The sequence below is a fragment of the Eubalaena glacialis genome, chromosome X, assembly GCF_028564815.1.
Source record: "Eubalaena glacialis isolate mEubGla1 chromosome X, mEubGla1.1.hap2.+ XY, whole genome shotgun sequence".
Taxonomy (NCBI): Eukaryota; Metazoa; Chordata; class Mammalia; order Artiodactyla; family Balaenidae; genus Eubalaena; species Eubalaena glacialis.
In genome coordinates this window covers 21,006,799-21,029,158 of record NC_083736.1, presented here as the reverse complement: position 1 = coordinate 21,029,158, position 22,360 = coordinate 21,006,799, and the positions used below count along the sequence as shown (strand labels likewise).

Below are 22,360 nucleotides of genomic sequence, written 5' to 3'. Positions count from 1 at the left end.
CTGATGTGCCTCAATAGATGCTGAAAAGTTGAGATTCAACATCTATTTTTTTACTTAAACTAGTCAAATTGGAAGAGAAAGACTTTTTTTTTAACAGTTAGAAAAAATACAATAAATAGGAGTGAAATCTTAATACATGCTATCACGTAGATGACCCTTGAAAACTTTATGCTAAGAAGCCAGATGCAAAAAGCCACATATTACAGGATTCCATAAATATGAAACATGAAGAATAGGCAAATCCATACAGACAGAAAGTAGACTGTCAGGGGCTGGGGGTGGGAGGTGATTGCTAATTGGGTACAGGGTTTCCTTCTGGAGGGATAAAAATGTTCTAAAATTACTGGTGATGGTAGCACAACTCTGAATCTACCAAAAAAAACCCCACTGAATTGTACACTTTTGAAGGGTGAATTTTGTAACAACTTCCTCTCAGTAAAGCTGGTTTAAAAAACACACATGCAAATCTTAAACTAGTTCATGTTACAACATGTATTTTTAGATAGGAGAATGATATCAGTATCACTTTATAACAAAAAGACATGTATTAAAACTAAGGTGAAACACTAAAAGTATTTCTTTTTAAGTCAAACTTAAGACAAGGATGCCCACTAACACTATTATTATTTAAGATTGTATGGGAACTGATAAGCAATGCAATTAGATAAGATAATGAAATGCAAGATATAATTATTAATTGAAAAAAATTATATTTATTTATATATGACTTATCCAGGAAATTCAAGAGAATCAACTAAAATCTTAATATCAGAATGAATTCATAAAATGTGCTGGTATAAAATTAATATACTTGATGGCAAAAGCTTTTTATTTTAAAGACAAAAGCTTTCTTATGTAACACTTAAAAATGTAAAATATCATTAATAAGAGTAACTGAAAACTCTAAGTGGGATTTTTTAAATACAAATATACAGAGAAATCAATCTTGCTCTTGAATATACTGGATCAGTAGTATTAATTCTCTCTTAATTAACCTCTACATTCAATCAAAATCCCAACACACTTTTGTTGTAAATCAATTGACCTTATATATGTAGGTCTACTCTCGGACACTATTCTGTTTCATTGATCAATCTGGCCTTGCACCCACTATTTTAATCACTGCATCTTTATAATAAGCTTTAATATATGGTAGTGTAAGTTTTCCAACTTTTTTTTTCAAGACTGCCTTTGCTATTCTAGGCTCTTTGCATTTCCATATAAATCTGAGAACTGGTCTATTAAAAAAAAGCCGGTTGGGGTTTTGATTGGGACTTCGTTGAAAACTGACATGTTTATAACATTGATACTTCTTATCCATGAACATCGTATCTCTCCCCATTTATGAGTTCTTCTTTCATTTCTCTCAGTAATGCTTTCACTAAAGGTCTTAGTAAGCTTTGTTGGGTTTATTTCAAGGTACTGGATGGTCTCTGATCTTACTATAAATTGTACTACTAGCTTTTAAAACAAAATATAAAACAATCAATCAAATGTACTGGCTTTTAAATTTTATTTTCAAGTTGTCTGTTGTTAGTATAGAGAAATACAAATTATTAATCAATGTCCCCCAACTATAATATAGTAAAATTAGAAATAAATGTCACTGAGGTAATAACACCTCCCCCAAAAAATTCCCTTAAATTTGAAAAGTCTCAATAATTCAATGAGCAATAGGAAAATTATAAAAACCACAATATATTTAGAACTAAATAATAAAAAATCAATTCACAGTACCAGTTACAGTTCAGAGGAAATTTTATAGTTTTAAAAGCACGTAAGAGTAGAGATTAAAAACTAATGAGCTAAACTATTTACAATAGCCAGGACATGGAAGCAACCTAAGTGTCCATTGACAGATGAATGGATAAAGAAGATGTGGCACATATATACAATGGAATATTACCCAGCCATAAAAAGAAATGAAATTGAGTTATTTGTAGTGAGGTGGATGGACCTAGAGTCTGTCATACAGAGTGAAGTCAGAAAGAGAAAAACAAATACCGCATGCTAACACATATATATGGAATCTAAAAAGAAAAAAATTGGTTCTGAAGAACCTAGGGGCAGGACAGGAATAAAGACGCAGATGTAGAGAATGGACTTGAGGACACAGGGAGGGGGAAGGGTAAGCTGGGACGAAGTGAGAGAGTGGCATGGACATATATACACTACCAAATGTAAAATAGATAGCTAGTGGGAAGCAGCCGCATAGCACAGGGAGATCAGCTCGGTGCTTTGTGACCACCTAGAGGGGTGGGATAAGGAGGGTGGGAGGGAGACGCAAGAGGGAGGGGATATGGGGATATATGTATACATATAGCTGATTCACTTTGTTATACAGCAGAAACTAACACACCATTGTAAAGCAATTATACTCCAATAAAGATGTTAAAACTAATGAGCTAAACTTCCAACTTAAATTTTTTAAATGTCAGAATAAATGCAAATAAAATAGAAAGAAAGAAATATTAACCACATGGAGCAGAAACAGAAATGGTCAATAAAAAGAACTATTTGAAAAGCCTTAATATAGGCAAGTTATTGGCAGTACTCATCAGAAAAAAAAGGAACAAATTAATGAAATTAGACATTTTAAAGTCATTAGAGTAGCCTATATTTTATACCAATATATTTGAAATTTTATATTTTTCTAGAATACAGTTCATTTTGTATAAATAACAGCAACTTAAGAAAAGCCAAAAACACTTATCACCATGAAACAAACTATTAATCAAAAAATAACTCACAAAAAAAGACACCAGGCAAAGACAGTTTCACAGATGACTTCTAAGTTTCCAGAAACAGATCATCTCTATGAAATACAACTTGTTTCAAAGGAGAAGAATTATTCCGCAACACATCTTAAGAAGTTAGCATAAAAAGAAAAAGTACATGGCAATAACAAAAGGATGCAAATATCCAGGGACTCCAAAGACAGTTTAAAATGCAAAATCTATGAATACAATTCATCACACGAATAGAGGCTGCAAAAACATTTAAAAAATCAACGAAAACTCTAAAATGCTAAGTAAAAGAGAACATAAACTAATAAATATCTCCTCCCTCCAAAAAAAAAAAACCACGAAAATATCATACTTAATGATAAAATATTAGAAGCACTCCATTAAAGCACGTGGACAATGATGTCTGTTATCAATGCTTTCATGCAACTCTGTGCTAGAGGCATTAGTCAGTGAAGTAGAAGAAAAAGAAAACAAACGAAAAAGAAAGAGGCGGCAAAAAGGAATGGAAAATAAAACATCTTTACTCACACACACCAATGTATTCAGAAAATACAAGAATTATAAACTGTAATAAACTGTTATTACTCCCACATTTCATTGAATCTAAAAATATCGCCTATTTTAAGATGCATCCTTGTTTTACCTACATCTAAGAAAAATATCCTGCCAGTTAAACCGATACTATACTTTATTATCTAGAAATTTCATTTTAGATTTATCAAGACAATTCTTTTAGACTTATTTAGACATATTTTCATCATATCCTGTGGATATATAGAAGAAAAAATAGAAGCAAAAGAAATTGGGTGTCCGGTGACCCCGCCGATACCCGCGAAGCCGCCGCCCTGGCCCTGCCACCACCGCCACCTCAGGACCAGCTGTATGATTAGGCCTCAATCTTCAATGAGTAGACATATTCCTCAGTTCTGTGGTGTTCTTGGTCATACATTTATGGAGTTTCTGAAGGGCAGTGGAGATTACTGCCAGGCACAGCACAACTTCTGTGCAGACAAATGAACTGTAGAAATTCATTACTACTCTACCAAGAAGCTCCCATAAGAGTGGTTAACCTGGACACAGAAGTGTTGAACTGAAATCCACAGAGCATTTTTTACAAGAGTTCTGACCTGGATGGGGTAAAGCTCAGTGCACTTCCTTTCTATTGCCTCAGTATCACTGAATTGAAGAATTGCTGCTTCTTGTTAGGAGGTTCATTTCATTTCCCATTACTGTCAACTTCATACTCAAAAGCACTGAGAATTTCAAGTGGAGTATATTGAAGTAGACTCAGTTTCTTTGCATCATTTCTGTATTCAAGTTTTTAAATTCTTTCATAAACCTATTGAGTATTTTTTTAACTAAATTACCATGGCTTGAATGAACCGCCCAGCTCCTGTGGAAGTCACTTATAAGAACATGAGATTTCTTAATCCAACCAATGCGACCTTAAACAAATTTATAGAGGAACTTAAGAAGCATGGAGTTACCACAACAGCAAGAATATGTGAAGCAACTTATGACACTACTCTTGTGGAGAAAGAAAGCATCCATGTTCTCGATTGGCCTTCTGATGATGGCGCACCACCATCTAACCAGACTGTTGATGATTGGTTAAGTCTCCTGAAAATTAACTTCCATGAAGACCCTGGTTGTTGTATTGCCGTTCATTGTGTTGCAGGCCTTGGGAGAGGTCCAGTGCTTGTCGCCCTAGCATTAATTGAAGGTGGAATGAAACATGAAGATGCAGTACAGTTGCTAAGACAAAAGCAGCGTGGAGCTTTCAACAGCAAGCAACTTTTGTATTTGGAGAAGTATCGTCCTAAAATGCGGCTGTGCTTCAAAAACTCCAATGGTCATAGGAACAACTGTTGCTTTCAATAAAACTGGGGTGCCTGATGCCATTGCTTGGAAGTGGAACCTAGACAGGATGGAATTTGTTGTACATGTTAGCCAGCACGTTGGCTTCGTGAAGTCTGATGAAGCTTCCATAGGAGTGTCGAAAAGCAGTTTTACCAGGCCACAAGCCTGGCAGAATTGCAACTTCCATGTCTGGGTTATGATCAACCTCCTTGGACACTTAGCAAAGGATTCTTGCTGTTCAGCATTTAAAATGTGCTTATTATCGTTTGTACCAATTGACCTTTCCTGAAATCATGCAGTATTGAGTCATGTCTTTAAATCTGTTTCCATGCCAGAATCTTATCAATATATAAAAAATTTAGAAAGACTAGGTGCCAAAATACCCAGCACAATACTTGTATACTTTTAGTATCACATAGAACTAAAATCCCAGGAACTAAGAAAACTCTGGACCTTATGTGGTTTATTCCTTCCATCATTTCAAACATAGAAAGTAGGGCCTATGTTATTTGCTCACAATATGCTTACGTCTTCCACATTCATACCAGTATACATCAGATTTGCTCATTTTGGTTTTTTTTAATTAACCAAGTCTTACAGTGATTATTTAATGTCTTTCTATAAATCTCATTTTGTGCTGTTATAGAAGACCTCCATTTTGAAAATCTACATTGTAAAAGGAGCACATGTCTTTAATGTCTCCAGACAAAAAAGCCTTAAATTTTAGTGTTTGCACTTTGGGGTACAACCTACAGGGAGGGCCTGAAAAAAGAATGGGAGGGGGCTATTAAATATTTTTAGTAAAGTGTTGTCTTTGTCTTGTGCAGAACATGTAGAATATGTGCTTTAATTTAGTAAATATTTTTTAAAAGGTGGAAATACTTTGTTATTGTAGCTAAAACAATTCTTAATCATAAAATTTCTGAAATTCTTATAATTTTTTTTCAAACTTATCTGAAGTTGTTTACCATTTTATTTTTGTTTGAAGTGTGATTCCCAACCTCTCTTGAAAAAAAAAAAAAGGGCTTCTGCTAATGAATTGAGCAGACATTTAATATTTTATATGCTTTTTGAGCTGTGTAACTTAATATTTGGATATTTGACAATTTGTTTTATTATATAATTGATAAAATGGTGATGTGTATTAACATTAGCTCAACCATATATTTATACTGTCCGCGAACATGTGGTTATAGTTCTGTGGGAGAAATAATTTGTCAGTGTTCACCAGCTTGTAAAAATCTAGTGCGAGAGCTTAAACATTAAATAAATGATGAAACGCAAAAAAAAAAAAAAAAAAAAGAAATTGGTAGAGTACTCCTAAAACTTCACATTCAGGGTCCTACTATGGAATGCTTTTCTACTCAAAGCTATTCAATCTTTCCTAACAATATTGTCCTCTACCAACAAGAGTGCTGGTGATGCAGCATTTCTTAAAATGCTCCATAATTATCTATGTGATTTTATTTCCAGTAAGACACCCACCTCACAATTCCTTCTGCCTTCAGTTGTATTGTTGGGTGTGAAATTAAAACACAACAATGCACATACTCATTTAAGCGATGACAAAATGAAGAGTCTTGACCAAGTATGTGCATGTAAAAACAATAACTACATCATGACTGCTACCTGGACAACAGTGATTATAGGACACCATCAAATGAAGATCTATATGAATCTCTGACATATTAAAATGGGGGCGGGATGTACTTCAGAATCTATGAAATACGGTAATACGAAAGTTCAGCAAGGTTACATGATCAATACAGAAACAGTATCTAAAAGAAAATCCTATTCACAATAACAAAAATTATACAAATTTTTTTCTAGCAAAAAATCTAACAAAAGTTGTGCAAGAGCTTTATGAAAAGCAGTAGAATATGCCCAGATTCAGACCCCAGCTCCACTACTTAGCATACATCTATATGTATCTATATATTATTCTGTAAATTTGATGCAAATACAATAAAAATCCAACAGTTTTTCATAGAAACCAACAAACTGACCCAAAAATAAACAAAGGAAGGAAAATAGCTTTAAAACTCTGAAGAAAAAGAACACTTATTAAGATTTAACTATAAAGCTATCATTGTTAAATCAGAGTGGTATAGGTATATAGTCAAACAGACCCATGAAATCAGAAGAAAGTAGAAACAGATGTATATATGTGAGAATACGATAAACTTCACAAGTTGCATTACAAATTAGTGAGGAGAAAGGCTGAACTACTTGGCAAATTCATATTAAAAAGATAAAATCAGATCCCTATATCACACAATAGAGAAAAAAATTCCAGATGAATTAATGACCTAAATATGAAAAAGCACAGTATCATTATGACCTTGGGGCAGGGGAAGAATTTCTTGCAGATACAAGAAAACATAAACCATAAATGAAAAAGAACTGAGGAAACTGACTACTTTCACATTAAAAAGTCCTACACAAAAAAATATTCCATAAACAAAGCTAAAGAATAAGCCACAGACTAAGAAATGGTATTTTCAGTGTATAAAACTACAAGCCATTAGTATTCAGAATATAAAAAGAATAACCATAAACCAATGAGAAAAAGGCAACAATCCAATAAAAAATGGACCAAGGATAGGCACAAGCAAGTCACAGAAAACTCAAATGGCTAATAATACGTGGGAAAAAAGGCTCAACAACACGAGTAATCTAAGAAATGCAAAATGAAAACAGCAATGAGATACCATTTATACCTAAAAGATTGGAAAAAACTGCAAAGTCTAATCTTTTGGCAGTGGTCTGGAGAAACAGAGACTCATACACAGCTGATGGGCGTGTCGAATGGAACACAATTTGACATTTGGCAATTCCCAGTAAAGTTGACAAATGCACAGACTCTTGAATGTAGCAACTCTACTTCTATAATCCCAAGAGAGAAGAACCCCATATAAGGATGCTCACAACAACATTGTTTGAAATTGCAGAAAACTGCTAACAACCTAATGGCCCCTCCCTAAGAATAGATAAATAAACCACAGTATATTTATACATTAAAATATAAGTAAAATGAATGAAGCAGATCAGTAGTTTTCAAACTTCTTGGACTCAGGACCTCTTTACACTCAAAAATTGAGGACCTCAAAGAGTTGTTTATGTGGGTTCTATCTAGAGATGTTTATATTAGAAATTAAATCTGAGACACCTTAAAAGTATTTATAAAAAATAAACCCACTGTATATAAACATGAACATTTTTAAATAACTATTTTTCAAAACAAAAAATTGTGAAAGGAGTAGCACTGTTTTACATTTCTGCAAATCTCTTCAAGGACAGGCTTAATAGAGGACAGCTGGATTCCCATAACTGCGTCTGTGTTCAATCTATCATGACATCACGTTTCGTGGAGGCTCTGTACAGTACTTGTGCAGTGTACAAAAGAATGAGGCTGGAAGAATCTCAGGGATCCCTGGGAATTCCTGGAGCACACTCTTGAGAACCGCTAAACTAGATCTACATACAACATAAATAAATCTCAAAAACACATTGCTAAGTGAAAAAATATATATATATATAATGATAAACACAGTATGATACCACTTATGTAAAGTTAAAACACATAAAGCAGTACTTGACATTGTTTGTGGTACATACATATTAGGACAGTGGTTATTTCTGGCAAAGAAAAGACAGGAATGGGATAGGGAGGCACTCTTCAATCTGTGAGGTTTTCTTTCTTTAAACACACAAAAAGTTATGAAGCAAATATGTAATAAAATATTAAGATCTGTTAAATCTAGGCAATACCTGCTTTTCAGTAATTCTGAAATATTTCATAATTTTAAAATTTTAAATATTTTTTCAATCCTAATGGCTGTATTCTTCAAGGCCACGTAGCTTCCTTAAAATGTTACCTCCCTTTGAGTAAAATATAGTTACAAGATTCCTGGATTTTATAAAAATTTCTTTGGAAAACTAATTTGACAGGACTAAGTATACACTGGCCATATTAACCCCAAGCTTAAGTGCTGGGGGCGGGGGCTACTCAGCTTATGTGGCATATGCCTTACTACGCACACCCCTTGCTCAAAGGATACAGTGACTAGACAGATGCTTGAATAGTTGAAAATGATTCAACTACACAAAATTCTCTGCACCCCAAAACTGAGAGAATTGCTTTTAGGTAACTGTCATTACCATGTACCAGGTAATGCTCTGGGACAAGGATAAATGAGAACCTGTCTCTACATCCAGAGTTTAGAAAAGATAACAAAAATATAAATACAGATCTAAAATATAAAAGGTTAAACGCTAAATTAAAACATACCTACATTGCTATATGACACAGAAGAATGAGCCTGGAAAAATGATGGTGCCATAAACAGAAAGAAAGCTAGAAGCAGGAGTTGTTTTAGGGGCTCTGCGTTTAAAAAAAAGTTTTTTTCCCAATAAATAGTACTGGGCATCTACTATGTTCCAGATAAATTTGGTTTCAGCCATGTTGAGACAGTAAGACACCTGAAAGGAGGTGGTCAGTAGGCAATGCTACAGAAACTAGAGAGGATGGGCATGGTAAAGGGCACCAAAACCACGCAAGAAGATTCAAGAGAACAGGGTAGACAACTGACCTTGAGGAAAATCCCATAACAGAAGGCAGAGAAGGTATAGAGTTTCTGAAACAAAGAACACTTTTATATAACACACCTGCTGACATGCTGTAGAAGTTTCCCAATTTGGGAAACGGCGGATCTAGGAATAGTGGAATGCAAAGAAATGAAAATGCTGGTGAAAGAGATAAGACAGCTGAGGTTTTTGTAAGATGAGCAAACCTAGGAATGTTTATAAGGAGAGAGAAAGGCATCAGCAGAGTTAGAGGGCAATGATGCAAGTGGCAGAATCACACTGACAGAGCTCCATCCTTTGGGACCAGTGGATCCCACAGGCAGAGCATCTGGGCCTGAAGGAGGCCAATTCTTCCCACAAGTGAAGAACAGGAGGACAGCCCAGGGAGAGACAAAGGAAGACTATGAAGTGGAAGGAAGGAAATTCAATTGCTTAGATCAGATGGCTGTCTATCTTTCTGGCTTAAGTAAAAGATTAGGTAATCTCTGCTGAGGCTGAGGGGTTTCAAGGACAGGTTGAGGAGTTTAAGAGCAAAAAAGAAAAAGTCTGGAACTGCCAGTGTGCATAAACACAAATAGTACAAACAAGGTCATAAGTGGTGATACAAGTCCAGGTAGGTTGAGAGACGAAGCATTTACAAAAAGCAATGTGGAAAAAAGTTTTTCTTCAATGCATTGTGAGCATGCTTTTAAAAAAGGAAACTTGCATCTATCCGAAAGATACACAAATTAAAAACCAACACCTCATTTATCCAAGATAGTTGTTGTTCCACCAGTTTTCCAGACCACCCTTTCAGGCAAAAAGCACTTTAACTGTTTCCGACAGAAATCCTTCCAAACCTTACACTCCTGTCTTCTTAACTATATGACTGAAGTCCAACTCTTAATCTTAATCATCCACTCTTGCTGTACTGGAACATGTACTGCTGCTGCACTGCGTGTGCAGCAATATGATTCTCTTTTAGAATTCTATGTCTTTCCCAGCTGTCAAGATATAAAGCAACTGGTTCTTTCAAGTTTATGTTTACCTTTACCATCTCAACGACCACAGACTGCTTTAGCAACTTGCTTCTAGTCAGCCTCCTAGAACGCACTGTGTCTCAAACTTTTCTAAACCATAGCCCTCTAAGATAAACATGAGAATATTCAGTTCCTTCCCTTCCTCTCATGGAGCAATCACTGCTCTGACCCGTCGCAGTTTAGGAAAAATGGAAAAACTGAAACAACTTTCTGGTGAATACTTATGCTACCTATAAATTTACGTATCAAAATTCTAGGAAACACATTCCCAAAATGTGCATCGAGAATAGTTCAAATATTAATCAAAACATGAGAAGGCTTAGCTTAGCAAACAGCCTTAGTTATTACCCTCTTAATCAAAAAGGTGGCTCCTCTTACCAGATGGAAGAACAGGGATTCCAAAAAGACCACCTGAAGGCTGCTGCCTTTTTAATCATCGCTCTTCTACTTTTCAAAACTGACTTGTTTAAAAATTACCATGGGGATACTTACAGGTTCATTCCTCATTTTCGTAAAGTAACCCACAGCACTAGTCCTGTAATTCTCAACCACGGTAAATGAAAAGCTAGAAACCCCTCCCCATTTGTTTACTACAGAGATTATAATAACTCTTGAGCAAAAAGTTACTTGGGAGTGAGAAATTAGGACAGAAAAAAGGAGCAGCTGCCTACCACAGATGAATTGTTGAAAAAGTAGCAAAATTATCTGAACTTCTGAACATTCTTGATAATCATTCCTGCAGTGAAACACTGGTTGTTACTCTATTTCTCAACTTTGAAACTTCCTAGGCCAATGGAAGGGCTAAGTGACTATAAAGCCGGGCTCAGGTGCGTCACCACTCTACTACTTGAGGGCTCCCTGGCCTCCCCCATTGAGTATAAGCCCCTCCACCTGGAAAGCAAGCTCCATCTACCTTATTTAGCCACCACTCCCCTACCTACACCGTCTACTCCAGCCAAATTACACATACTTGCTGTTTTCTGAAGAAGCTTCACCCTTGAAATGCCCTTTCCCCACCCCCATCTCAGTCTAACAAAGTCCTACCCATCCTTCAGTAACCTTCTAGAAATGTCACCTAACCTCGTTTTCCTCTGAAACCCCAATAATTGGCTGTACCTTCCCGGCAGCACTTCAGTGCATTTCACCTCATCTCATCTGCCTCTGAACAACGAACTTCTTGGAGCCACCGTTTGCATTAAAAGAACCTTTTGAATCTTTCGTAGCACCTAGCACCGAGTTCACAGTAGTGTAGTATGCAATCAAAACTACTTTAAGGAGTGGAATTCCACCTTAGAATTTTTCAAATCAAACAGAGAAACTAAATACCATACCAGGTACAGGAACAATAAATACTGCATCACATTACGTTGTCCTTCAATAAGAAAATAAAACCTTCTGCCCTTTTCTTACTCCTGAAAAAAAGTAAATACTACCAACAGATCGCTAATAGCTTAAATGCACCTTTTCTAGAAAGTTGTTTCCAAATTAATGAAATTCAAACGACTCCGTAAAATTTTTATTTCTCCGTTTCCGTGCTGTGCAATTTGCACTTTTCCCCTTACTACATGAAAGAGTGAGAACTTCTTTCCTATCAATTTTTTAAAAAAATTTTATTCCTTTCTTTCTTTCTTTACTCGAAAAGGCAGTGACTGTTAGAAAACAACCGCATCTAAGGCACTCTAATTCACGTGTGACTTCGCTGGGGTAAAAATAAAATGTCTTGGGGTCCCACTTGCCGTGGTGAGTCCACATGCCTGGGCGGACCCTCAAGTGACCTGTACAAGCGCGGGGGAAAGGCGCGGGGCCGGGGACGCTGAGGAACGATATGGCCCCAGCGCCTGGGCGCCGACGAAGACCGCCTGCGGCAGCTCGGCTAAAATGCAGCGGAAGCAGCAGCTAGTCACGGGGGCTGCGGTAGGCAGCGCAGGAAGGTGGCGCTGCCGCCGAGCGCCTAGAGCCCGAGCGCACATCATGGCGGCGAGGGCAATGGCCGCTGTGGGGAGCGAGCACGCCCCCTCCGCGCGCACACGCTGCCGTGCCGGGCCTCCGGGACCCGTCACCGGAGCCGCCGCCACCGCCGCCGCCCGCTCTCCGACCCCCCCTTACGGGCTGTAGCGGAATTTTCTCTTCAGACGCCGCCTTCAAGATGGCGGCTCCCCCTCCCAGCAACCCCCTCAATCGTCCCCTGCAGCAGGCGCCGAGCCGCCGCCATCTTGTCCCCCATCCCTCCCCCCCCTCACCGATATTTACATAGCGAAAATCGGCCCGGCCGGCCTGCGGCCTTCACCTCACGCCTGCAGCCTTCGCCTCCTTGCCAGGCCTCGCCCCCGCGCAGTGCCCCGGGCCGGACGCGGCACCGACCCGGGGCCCCTCGGCCGCGTCCCGGGCCACCGGCCGACCCTCCCCCAACCCCCGCCCGTTTGCGGAGCGCGGCTTCGCCGCCGCTCGGGGCAGCCGGGCTCCTCCCCGGGCCTAACTGCGGCCTCCTTGGGGCCTGCTCGGCGCCGCGCGCCACACCGCCCGGCCTAGCGCGGAAGGGCGCCACGCGGGCCGCCGACCAGGCCGGGACCAGGCCCCTGCGCGCGTGCTAGGCCCCGCGGCCGCGGCGGCGCCCGGAACTCACCGGACGGGCGTGCGGGCGGTCGGCGACGGTGGCGGGTGCTGCAGGCCGGCCTTTCTCTGGAGCACTGGGCCGGGCTCCGGCTGGTGGGGCGGGCGGAGGGAGGGAGGAGGGGCCGAGCTCGGAGCTGACAAAAAGCGGCCCAGCTCCCCGGCACGGGCCCGCCGTCAGCACGTCACGTCACCGCCCGGGAGAGAGACCCAGGAAAATGCGGAAGGGTACATAGGCCCCCTCCTTCGCCCGGTGTGTCTCCCTGGTGTCCCGGTTGGCGCGCTCACGCCCTGCGACCGGGGAGCCCAGTGGCCTCGCTGCGGCGGGGTCTCCGGCGGCCGGAGTCTCCGTGACAGCGCCCCCCTTCTTTCCACCTCCTCCGCGCTCCCGCCCGCCGCCGCCGCTACACACGCGCCGCTGCCGCCGCCTCGGCCGTAAAGCCCGCGCGGGGCCGTGGTCCGCCAACCCCGCGGAGAGGCAGGCGGCCCGCACCCGGCCCGGCCGCCCCCCACCATCTCCTGTGGGCCGCGGCCGCCCCCCGGGCCCTCCCCGGAGACCTACCGCCTCTCCGCGCCGGTCCTGGCCGAAGCGCCTGCTCGAGTTGTTTGCAGGCCCTCAGACCCCCGCCCGCAGTAAATGTGTTTTCTTCATCCCCATGGCTGGAGAAGAAGATAAATTTAGCAACCCCCGCCGTCCCCTGCCTTCGCTTTAAAAAAAAAAAAAAAAAAATCTTTGAAATAAAATGAAAATAGGCTTGCCAGTCTAAATGGGTGCGTGGGCAAAAGGAGGGGGAGAAGGGTTATCCTAGAGCACCTACCAAACCGTTTAATTTTTTTCCTAAATAAGCGTTCAATCAGAAAACCTAATTGATTTTATTAGTTTACGGCGGAAAAAATAAGGGTTACGTTTTGAAACTGGTTTCGCACATTGCAATGAACATGAATTTTTAATGTATATTTTCTCTCTATCCGTGTTTCAAAGTTGGGGAGTCTATGAAATACGTCTTGTGTGATTGTTTCATAGATAATGAATTTTTCACATTCTTTAAAAAATACAGAGGGAGGAGCAGAATTGGGATTTGGGTGTTTTTTACAAACTACTTAAGTCTTTCAAAGTTTAAAAAGAATTAGGAGAGAAAGAAAAATATGTATTTGAGTAAATAAAACATTTATCAACTCCAAAAATGTGTATTTTGCATTTTCGTTACTGAAATTTTTATACTCTTTCCATACTGAACTTGGAACCCAAATTATGTTTAAAACTTACTAGTTAAACGCTAAATGATGTAGCCTTTACATTAATCCGAATCTGATATGCTTTATTTCTTCGTTCAATTCACTAAATGTTAGATAAAGATTTTTTTTTTTTTTTTTTTTTAATTCTTTGGCCGCACTGCGTGGCATGTGGGATCTTAGTTCCCCGATCAGGGATCAAACCCACACCCCCTGCATTGGAAGCTCGGAGTCTTAACCACTGGACCGCCAGGGAAGTCCGCTAAGTATACTTCTAAACAGTAAATAAAACAAAAGTTATAAGGCAAATAGCATATTGGTGTGAAATCTTTTCAAATACAGAGGCCTTGTATTTTAGTTTCCTGTCATAACTTTTTAAAACTACCAGAATGCAAGTTGTCCTTTCCCTCAGACCTCTTACAATTATAAAATTGCTTTCAAAAAGGAATAGCAAAGGTACAGTGAGATAATCTCTGACAGACTTCCCTGGTGGCGCAGTGGTTAAGAATCCGCCTGCCAATGCAGGGGACACGGGTTTGAGCCCTGGTCCGGGAAGATCCCACATGCCTCGGAGCAACTAAGCCCGTGCGCCACCACTACTGAGCCTGCGCTCTAAAGCCCGCGAGCCACAACTATTGAAGCCCGCGCGCCTAGAGCCCGTGCTGCACAACAAGAGAAGCCACCGCAATGAGAAGCCCGCGCACCACAACGAAGAGTAGCCCCCGCTCGCCGCAACTAAAGAATGCCCACGCGCAGCAACGAAGACCCAATGCAGCCAAAAATAAATAAATAAATAAAATTTAAAATGTAGTAAAAAGAAGTAATCTCTGAGAATGTACTTGACGGTAAATTTCCTCTCAAGGCTTTAACCTTGATTTTTTTCAAGCAATTAAATGATAACTGACATGTCTTCATCATTTATAGAAAATTCCACTGGGCTGTGATATAGACTATTCACAGAAAGGTAAATAAAACTAATATTTTTTTCAAGTAAAAAAAAAGTGAGAAATAGCTTGTATACCTACACTAATGTGATTTCAAAATATTGATAACCAGCGTTTAAGTACTTTCCAAGGGCCTCCTTTGAATGCTATGGCATGTCAAGAACGGGGTCTCATCAACCATGTAACTGTAAGCAACATGAACACAACCTAATGTCAGCATTCTTGTTAGTTCTTCCATAATTACCATCAAATACTTCTAAGTTCACTAGCACTTAAGAAAAAAGTGTCAAGGAACATAAACAAAAAAGATGTTTGCTCAATTTACAAAACCAGAAGTAGTTTAGGTATCGATACTTTTAAAGAGCCTTTTGCCATTACTTTTCATCCATAAAGAGACTTAACTTTGACGGGAAAAAAGGAAAGGATGGCCTAGTTCTACTAATTATATTAAATAAACCATTACTGGAGTCCAACAAAGATTATTCTATAGATGACTGTACAGATGAGGTCAGCTATACTTTTTTTTGGCGTTTTTAAAAAAGGGAAAATAACTTGTACTTCAAATCCATTTATGGAAGGCTGTAAAAAAAAGTATGATAAAAATCATTTTACTGGAATTACATTTAATATAAAATTCTCGTGTGATAAAAGTGAAGGCTCAAAGGAAGTGTGAACAGCAGAGATCAGGAATTGTTCGATGTAATAAAACACAATATAGGTTGTGAAAATATTCACAGTAGGACCTTGAAGACACCTAAAATCACTGAAAGCTTTTGGTAATCAAGCACTAAGTGGTTAAGCACCTGACACCTTGCACTTAAAGGACCTACTGCAGCCTCTCTTGAATTGATACTTTTCTTCCTTGTTTTAGTATTAGGGACCTAGAAAATGCTGGGCACAGGGAGTAAAAAGATGTGGTGCTTGCCCTTGGGGAACTCAGAATAAGGAGGCTGTGTATGGCTGAATACAAGCATTCTTAAGTGCTTTCATTTTCTCACCTAAATAAACACACAATAAAGTGAAATTTTATTTAGGGAGATTGAGAGCAGAACATTTCAAAGGCATATGCTGTGAATACAAAATAGATGGTTTCAAAGCAGTCAAAGGGATTTTGGTTATGTGCTAAAATTTATTTGTTCCTTCAGAGCTGTTAATGTATATTAGATAGTTAAAAGCAACTACTCAAGGTTTTGACAGTGTTTTAATAACTTAACTAAAAATCCCTGACATGTTTATAGGTCCTTGAGCCAGGAATAATACAAGGCCTTTCAATCATCTTTCCAGAAAAAGATTATTCAGAAAAGAAGCTGTTAAAAAAAGAATAAAAGAAGCTGTTGCTTTTCATTCCTCATCACTGACTGATGGAAATCCAAATAAGAAACAATAAATTATTAGCTTATGTGAAATATAGACCTTCTTGAATAAAGTTGTGGTAACTCATTACATTATATCCCAAAGGTTAAAAAAATATTTACTTTCCCCTAGAGAGACCATAGTTTTATTGAACTAAGCATGCCCTATAAAAATTTACCATTTATCTGGTACTTGATACTTATACTTATCTTAACATGAGCAAGTTGCATCATGTTGGAATTCAGCTGACTATAATTAATGCCAAGTAAGAATTTTTACTCTGAGTCTTTAAACCACACACACTCCCCAAGGGAAATAATTTTAAAATAAACAATGACTGACAATTAGGTGGTTTTTGAACAGTACTTTTCACACGAATCATCAGTTGAATAAGACATTGTTTAATTCCTGAAAATCACCAATAGCTGAATTCTACCTCATGGATTATAAATCACAGGACACAGCAAACAAATTAGCTCCACTAAAGAGGTGAAAATCAATATATGAGGTCTAGAATAACCAGTAATAATAAGCACCCCAGGCACCCAGATTGGGACCTCTATATACAATTTTCCACTAAAGGAATCAGGGTTCCTGTGATTCCTGGGCTGGAGCAGAAAAGTACAAGATGAACCAGGAATATCTCCTCATAACAGAAAGAAAGAAAGAAAAGAAAAAGTGTCAAAAGGTCTCAGGAGCCAGTTTAAAGAGGCTCCAGTTGGCTAAAGATGAAAAAAATTTGAATGTTAAAAGAATAATTGCTATGGATCAAAACACATTAAGTATGCTCCTGAGTTTATAATGAGGCTTTTAAAAATCATCAACTAGGGACTTCCCTGGTGGCACAGTGGATAAGACTCCGCGCTCCCAGTGCAGTGGGCCCAGGTTTGATCCCTGGTTGGGGAACTAGATCCCGCATGCAGGCTGCAACTAAAGATCCCTCATGCGGCAACAAAGATCCCGTGTGCCACAACTAAGACCTGGAGCAGCCTAAATAAATAAATATTTTAAAACTATAATAAACATTTAAAAATAAGTAAATAAAAATGATCAACTAGTGGTGATGGTTGCACGGCTTTGTGAGTATACAAGAAACTAGTGAATCATATAATTTAAAAGGGTGAATTTTATAGCATGTGCATTATATCTTATTTTTTTTTGGCCCCCCTTCCCACCTCCCTACCTCCCCGCATTATATCTTGATATCTAAAAAATGATCACCTTTGGAGAATACTAGAGAACCAACCATTATTTTGAAAACTAGTAAAGGAAAAGATCAAGTAGTACTTATCCTGTATGAACTATACCTCAGGTTAAACAAATAGTTGATGAAAAGAATATTCTTTTAATAGAAGTATTCCTACTAATACATGAAGAAGGCTTGATAGAATTAGAATATCACCATTTTGCAACCACTAATAAATCAACAGATCTAAGCAACAATCATCAATAGCTGCTAACCAGAGTGACAACCAGACATATGCCTCATAACTGAAGTACACAATGCACTGGCCAAAAAAATCAAACCTGAACCTGATCAACCCCCTAGCTCTTTGCCAACTTACAGGAAATGTAAGGACAGAGAAACTTATCAATGAAACAACAGGGAATGTAATCGACAACATCTAGATGGTGGGAAACACTACGGGATCTTCTTTCTTCAACAAATAAATTATAAGGAAAAAAACATGGGAGGGAAAACCAACAGATGAGAAAAGACATAAAAAATATATCAATCAATTGAAGTATATGAACTTTATTTTAAACTTGAGTCAAACAAAGTATAAAAAAATGAGACAATCAGAGAAATGTGAATACTGACTGGATTGCTATCAACACTAACTGGATAAACGCTGATATAAACAAATTATTGTTAATCTGGTTTAAGTGTAAAGATGGTGTGATTATATCTTTGAGCCCTTATCTTTTAGAGATACATTATCAAAATATTTACAGATAAAATGATACGCTATGAGAGATGGCCTTCAAGCTAATCTGGGAGGCTGGGGGCGGGAAAGAGGTTGAGGGTTAAGTGGGTGGGGGATATAAATGAAAGAAGATTGCCCTTGAGCAGACAGTTGTTGACGCTGTAGGATGGGCACATGGGGGCTTGATGCATTATTCTCTTTGTGTATATATTTGAAATTTTCCATAGCAAGTTTAAAAAACAAACATACAAAGAAAAAATTATCTTCAAATTTCAAAGAATCTTTGGAGTAAGGCGAGCATTACAGATATTAGTTGCTTCCTTTCTCACTTTTCTGTGGACCATATAACACCACTTATTTTCAAAACAGTTAGCATAATTAAGCAATAAAATAAATAAAATTAGAACAACATTAGGAAAACAGCAATGCTTTTCAAATTTGGAAGGGAACAACACCTTGCTAAAGATGCAAATTCCTGGGCCTCAATTCCTAGAAATTCTGATTTTTAGTAGGTACAGTATAGGGCTGAGGAATCTGCAATTTAACCAAGCCCACACACCAACAGTGCTTTAAGAAATACTAGTACATCCTGGTAAATGCCTCTTTGCCCACATTTATAAGACTTTCTCTTGGAGTATAAAGAAGTAAAATTGCTGGATATGGTACATTTTCAATATTACTTTCCAAAATGACTGTACTAATATACATTCCCTCCAGCAGAAGAGAATTCCCAGTTCCCCATTCCTTCGCCAACTCTTGATGTGCTAATGCTTTTAAATTTTTGCCAAGAACATAACTATCTTACAGGATGACCTTTCAGCTAGCAACGTTTGTTAAAGCAGCTCTTGAAAAACCTTCCACATTTTGAACAAAGACTCCTTTTTAATGACATAATGACTTTTCACCCCAAAATACATTAAATAAATATGCTAAAAGAAATGATCATTCAACCTTAAGTTTAAAGCAAAAATATTCTCACCAACTACGGACATAAGAATTCTTCTTCAGAGAATCTCATATGGAACAAATTTGAATTGTGCTCTGTGTTTACATGAACCACAAATGTTTTTTGATTGTTTTTTGCATACAGACATCAAGCAAATAGAAACAAACAGCCCAAATTGAGAACAAAACAGGAAGAAGCATCTGGCAGAAATGTGGAAAGTTTCGTAATTCTCCAAAAGGTGAGGCGAGCCAAGGACACAGCAGGAATCTGACCTAGTAAAGTTAAAGTTTCAGTGAAGTGTGGACTGTGCATGTAAGACTCCTAGTCTCTGGCAATGGAGCCCCCACTTTATGATAATAACATTACATTAAGGGAAAATTCACATGAAGCTGAAGTAAGCAATAAAGAGAACATGACATGATCTGGTCTGGTGATAAAGTCTGGGAAGGTTTTTGCTGTAAAGAATGACTTTGTGAGTAGACCAAAAAAAAAAAAAAAGGGATTATGAACAAAAGGGTTACAGTGGCCTGTGCTCTGGAGCAGAGCTTCTCAAAGGTTAACGGGCACACAAATCGCCTGGGGATGTTGTGAGAAACGCTCCTTGTGATGCAGTGGGTCCTGAATGGGGCCTGAGGTTCTGCATTTCCTCTGAGCGCCCAGGCTAGGCCTGTGCAGCAGTGGTCTGTGGGATCCTGCAGAGCTGCCGCTCTTCCCCCGACTCTGCCTGAAGTCTGTCACTGAGAAGTCGTGTATGGCAGGTACCTGCCAGCACTGCTGCTGGAAAGACAGAGGCCCTGGCCCGGGAAATGGCCGAAGCCCATCCCCCCGGGACCCCTCCGGATAAAGGGGCTGCCTCAGGGCAGCCAGGGGCTTCGTCCTCCCAGGCCTTCTGTGGCCCAGGAGGGTTGGGGGTAGAACAAGGAAGGAGTCAAGCGCTATTGGGATTAACACTGTCACCCAGGTGCACGCCCCCAGGAACTCACCAGGCACTGGTGGAGGAGAGAACGACGAGAGAGACGGTCGATGGATACGGAGAACAGAGAGGGAGCACCAGCACCCAGGTACTCGCTGTTCCCAGCCAAGACGTGCAATGAAAGATCTTTGAGAAAAAGGTCTTCCTAAGCTTGAGGAAGATCTGTATCTGCAGACTGCAAGAACTTGTCACACTTCAGGGAAAATGAATTACCTACACACAGACACATTTGGCGACAACTTTTAACAAGGGGGAAAAAACCCTGCGATCATTACGGCAGGAGAAAACAAGTCATCATTAATTGAGGGCTTACCTTGAGTTCCACACGCCACTTGGTGCTTTCCGTGAACGCTCTCATTTAACCCTCATAGCGTTCCAGTAAAGTGGCGGTGCTGGCCTTTAAGTGGACTGGATTCAGAAACTCGGACGATCTTGTCAGGATGCCTGTGCTCTCCAGCCGCCTCAGCTCTCTCATTCCGCGTGGGAGCAGGCAGGCTTCCCCCAGAGCGGCACACGCAGCTCCGGGCTCACGTTGTCCCGGCTCAGTTACCCCAGAAGAAAGGCAGGGTCCCTCTTCTGGTTTCACCACAGAAGGACACCGGTTGTCTTTATGTTCTGTGCTTGCCCTTGGATCCACCACGGTGGCCAAGAGGAGGGAGGAAGATACTTGGCCAGGGGCTGAGGGCACTCTGATTAGAAGTCCCAGAACTAACAGGTTAGAGTGAGAAAAAATAGACAAATAAAAGAGAGGAAGGATGGTTTGGCTAACAAATCCAACGGGTCCACGACAGGGAGGTCTAGGAGCTGCCCCACTTTACAGATGACGACAGTAGGGATTTGAGAGGTCGAGTAACTTGCCCAAGGTCGCACATCCAGGGTAAGTTGAAGAGCCAGGACACAAACCGAGGCAGTCTGACCAGAGCTCTTAACCACTCTGCTCTAAGGCAACAACACCAGTTTGGTTTCAGGCTTCTCTGCAACATCAGCTTTCAGAAGAAAATGGAGCAACAGCTAGACTTTGTGGAGAAAAAGATTGTAACCAAAGATTTGCGTGCTCTGCCAAATTGTCTTTCACAATAATACGGAACAGATATTAAACACACCCTGTGTGGCAGGCACAGGTCTAAGTTCTAAGGGGACCTCTGCACTACTATACCTGAGCTGGGGGGAGGGGAGGATGGTGGCCCACTTCTCCCAGAGTGACACATCTGCTCTAGAAGAGGGTAAGTGGGCAGGGATAGTAGCCCGTGGTCTTCCCATCTTGCTCCTCCTGATATGGAACCTTTGCCCTGTGAGCAAGCTGGAGCAGGAGTGATCACGGCCCAGTACTACACGGCCTCCCGCACGTGTAGTAGAACTTCTGTCCTACAGTGGAGGCTGGGCAGGGGGAGAGAGCTCCAACCCTCTGCCCTGCACCTGCCTGGATATACCTTCTGCAACACAGAGCTGGCTGTGATGAGAGATGGTAATGGCCTGCCCTTCCCGGAGTGAAACCATAGCTCTAGACCGGGAGCTGTGAGGAAACGGGGCCGCACCTTTCTGACTGCATTTCCCAAGAACAGAGCTTCCATCACACTGAGCTGGGGATGGAAAGCAGTTCTTGGCTCAAATGCCACAGACTCCCGTTGTTCTTACTAAGGTTTGTAGTAGATTTTCTTGAATACATGTTTCTCTATTCACTGTATGTCCTTAGAACAAATTCCAGAGACTTTAAATGATTGGGTTTTTAGAATAATTTTCACTAGTTAAATGGTTATTTCACTGGGGAGAGTATCTCTCAACCTCCTTACCCCACCATTTTGAAAGTCTGCTACCTTAATCAGTTTTTTTTTTAGGCAAAAAATAAGTTTGTTTGGTAGTATTGTAAACTCATGATTCAAACATATTCAATGTGTTTCGACCCACTGCAATTTTTTTTTTTTTTGGGCTGCGCTGTGCGGCTTGCGGGATCTTAGTTCCCTGACCAGGGATTGAACTTGGGCCCAGCAGTGAAAGCTTGCAGTCCTAATCACTGGACCGCCAGGGAATTCCCCAATGCAGTTATTTTTATTGATGTTCAAATTATCCCAACTGTGGCTAGTGGGAACTTCTTTAAGTTGCCTCCAGAGTCCTTCTGAAGTGACCCTAACAGTAACGGACAACTTTCTTGCTACTAAAATA

The 22,360-nt window shown here is 40.1% G+C and overlaps 1 protein-coding gene and 1 pseudogene across 1 annotated transcript in view; one reads left to right on the top strand and one right to left on the bottom strand.

Moving 5' to 3' along the window:
* Window positions 1-13,203, bottom strand: part of ZFX (zinc finger protein X-linked) — a 54,405-nt gene extending 41,202 nt beyond the window's left edge. Inside the window, exon 1 of the mRNA XM_061179548.1 lies at window positions 12,837-13,203. The gene's annotated coding sequence lies outside the window, so the exon portion shown is untranslated. The remainder of the gene's footprint in view (window positions 1-12,836) is intronic.
* On the top strand, window positions 4,116-4,628 carry LOC133082198 (protein tyrosine phosphatase type IVA 1-like; annotated as a pseudogene).
* Window positions 13,204-22,360: the final 9,157 nt, after the last annotated feature.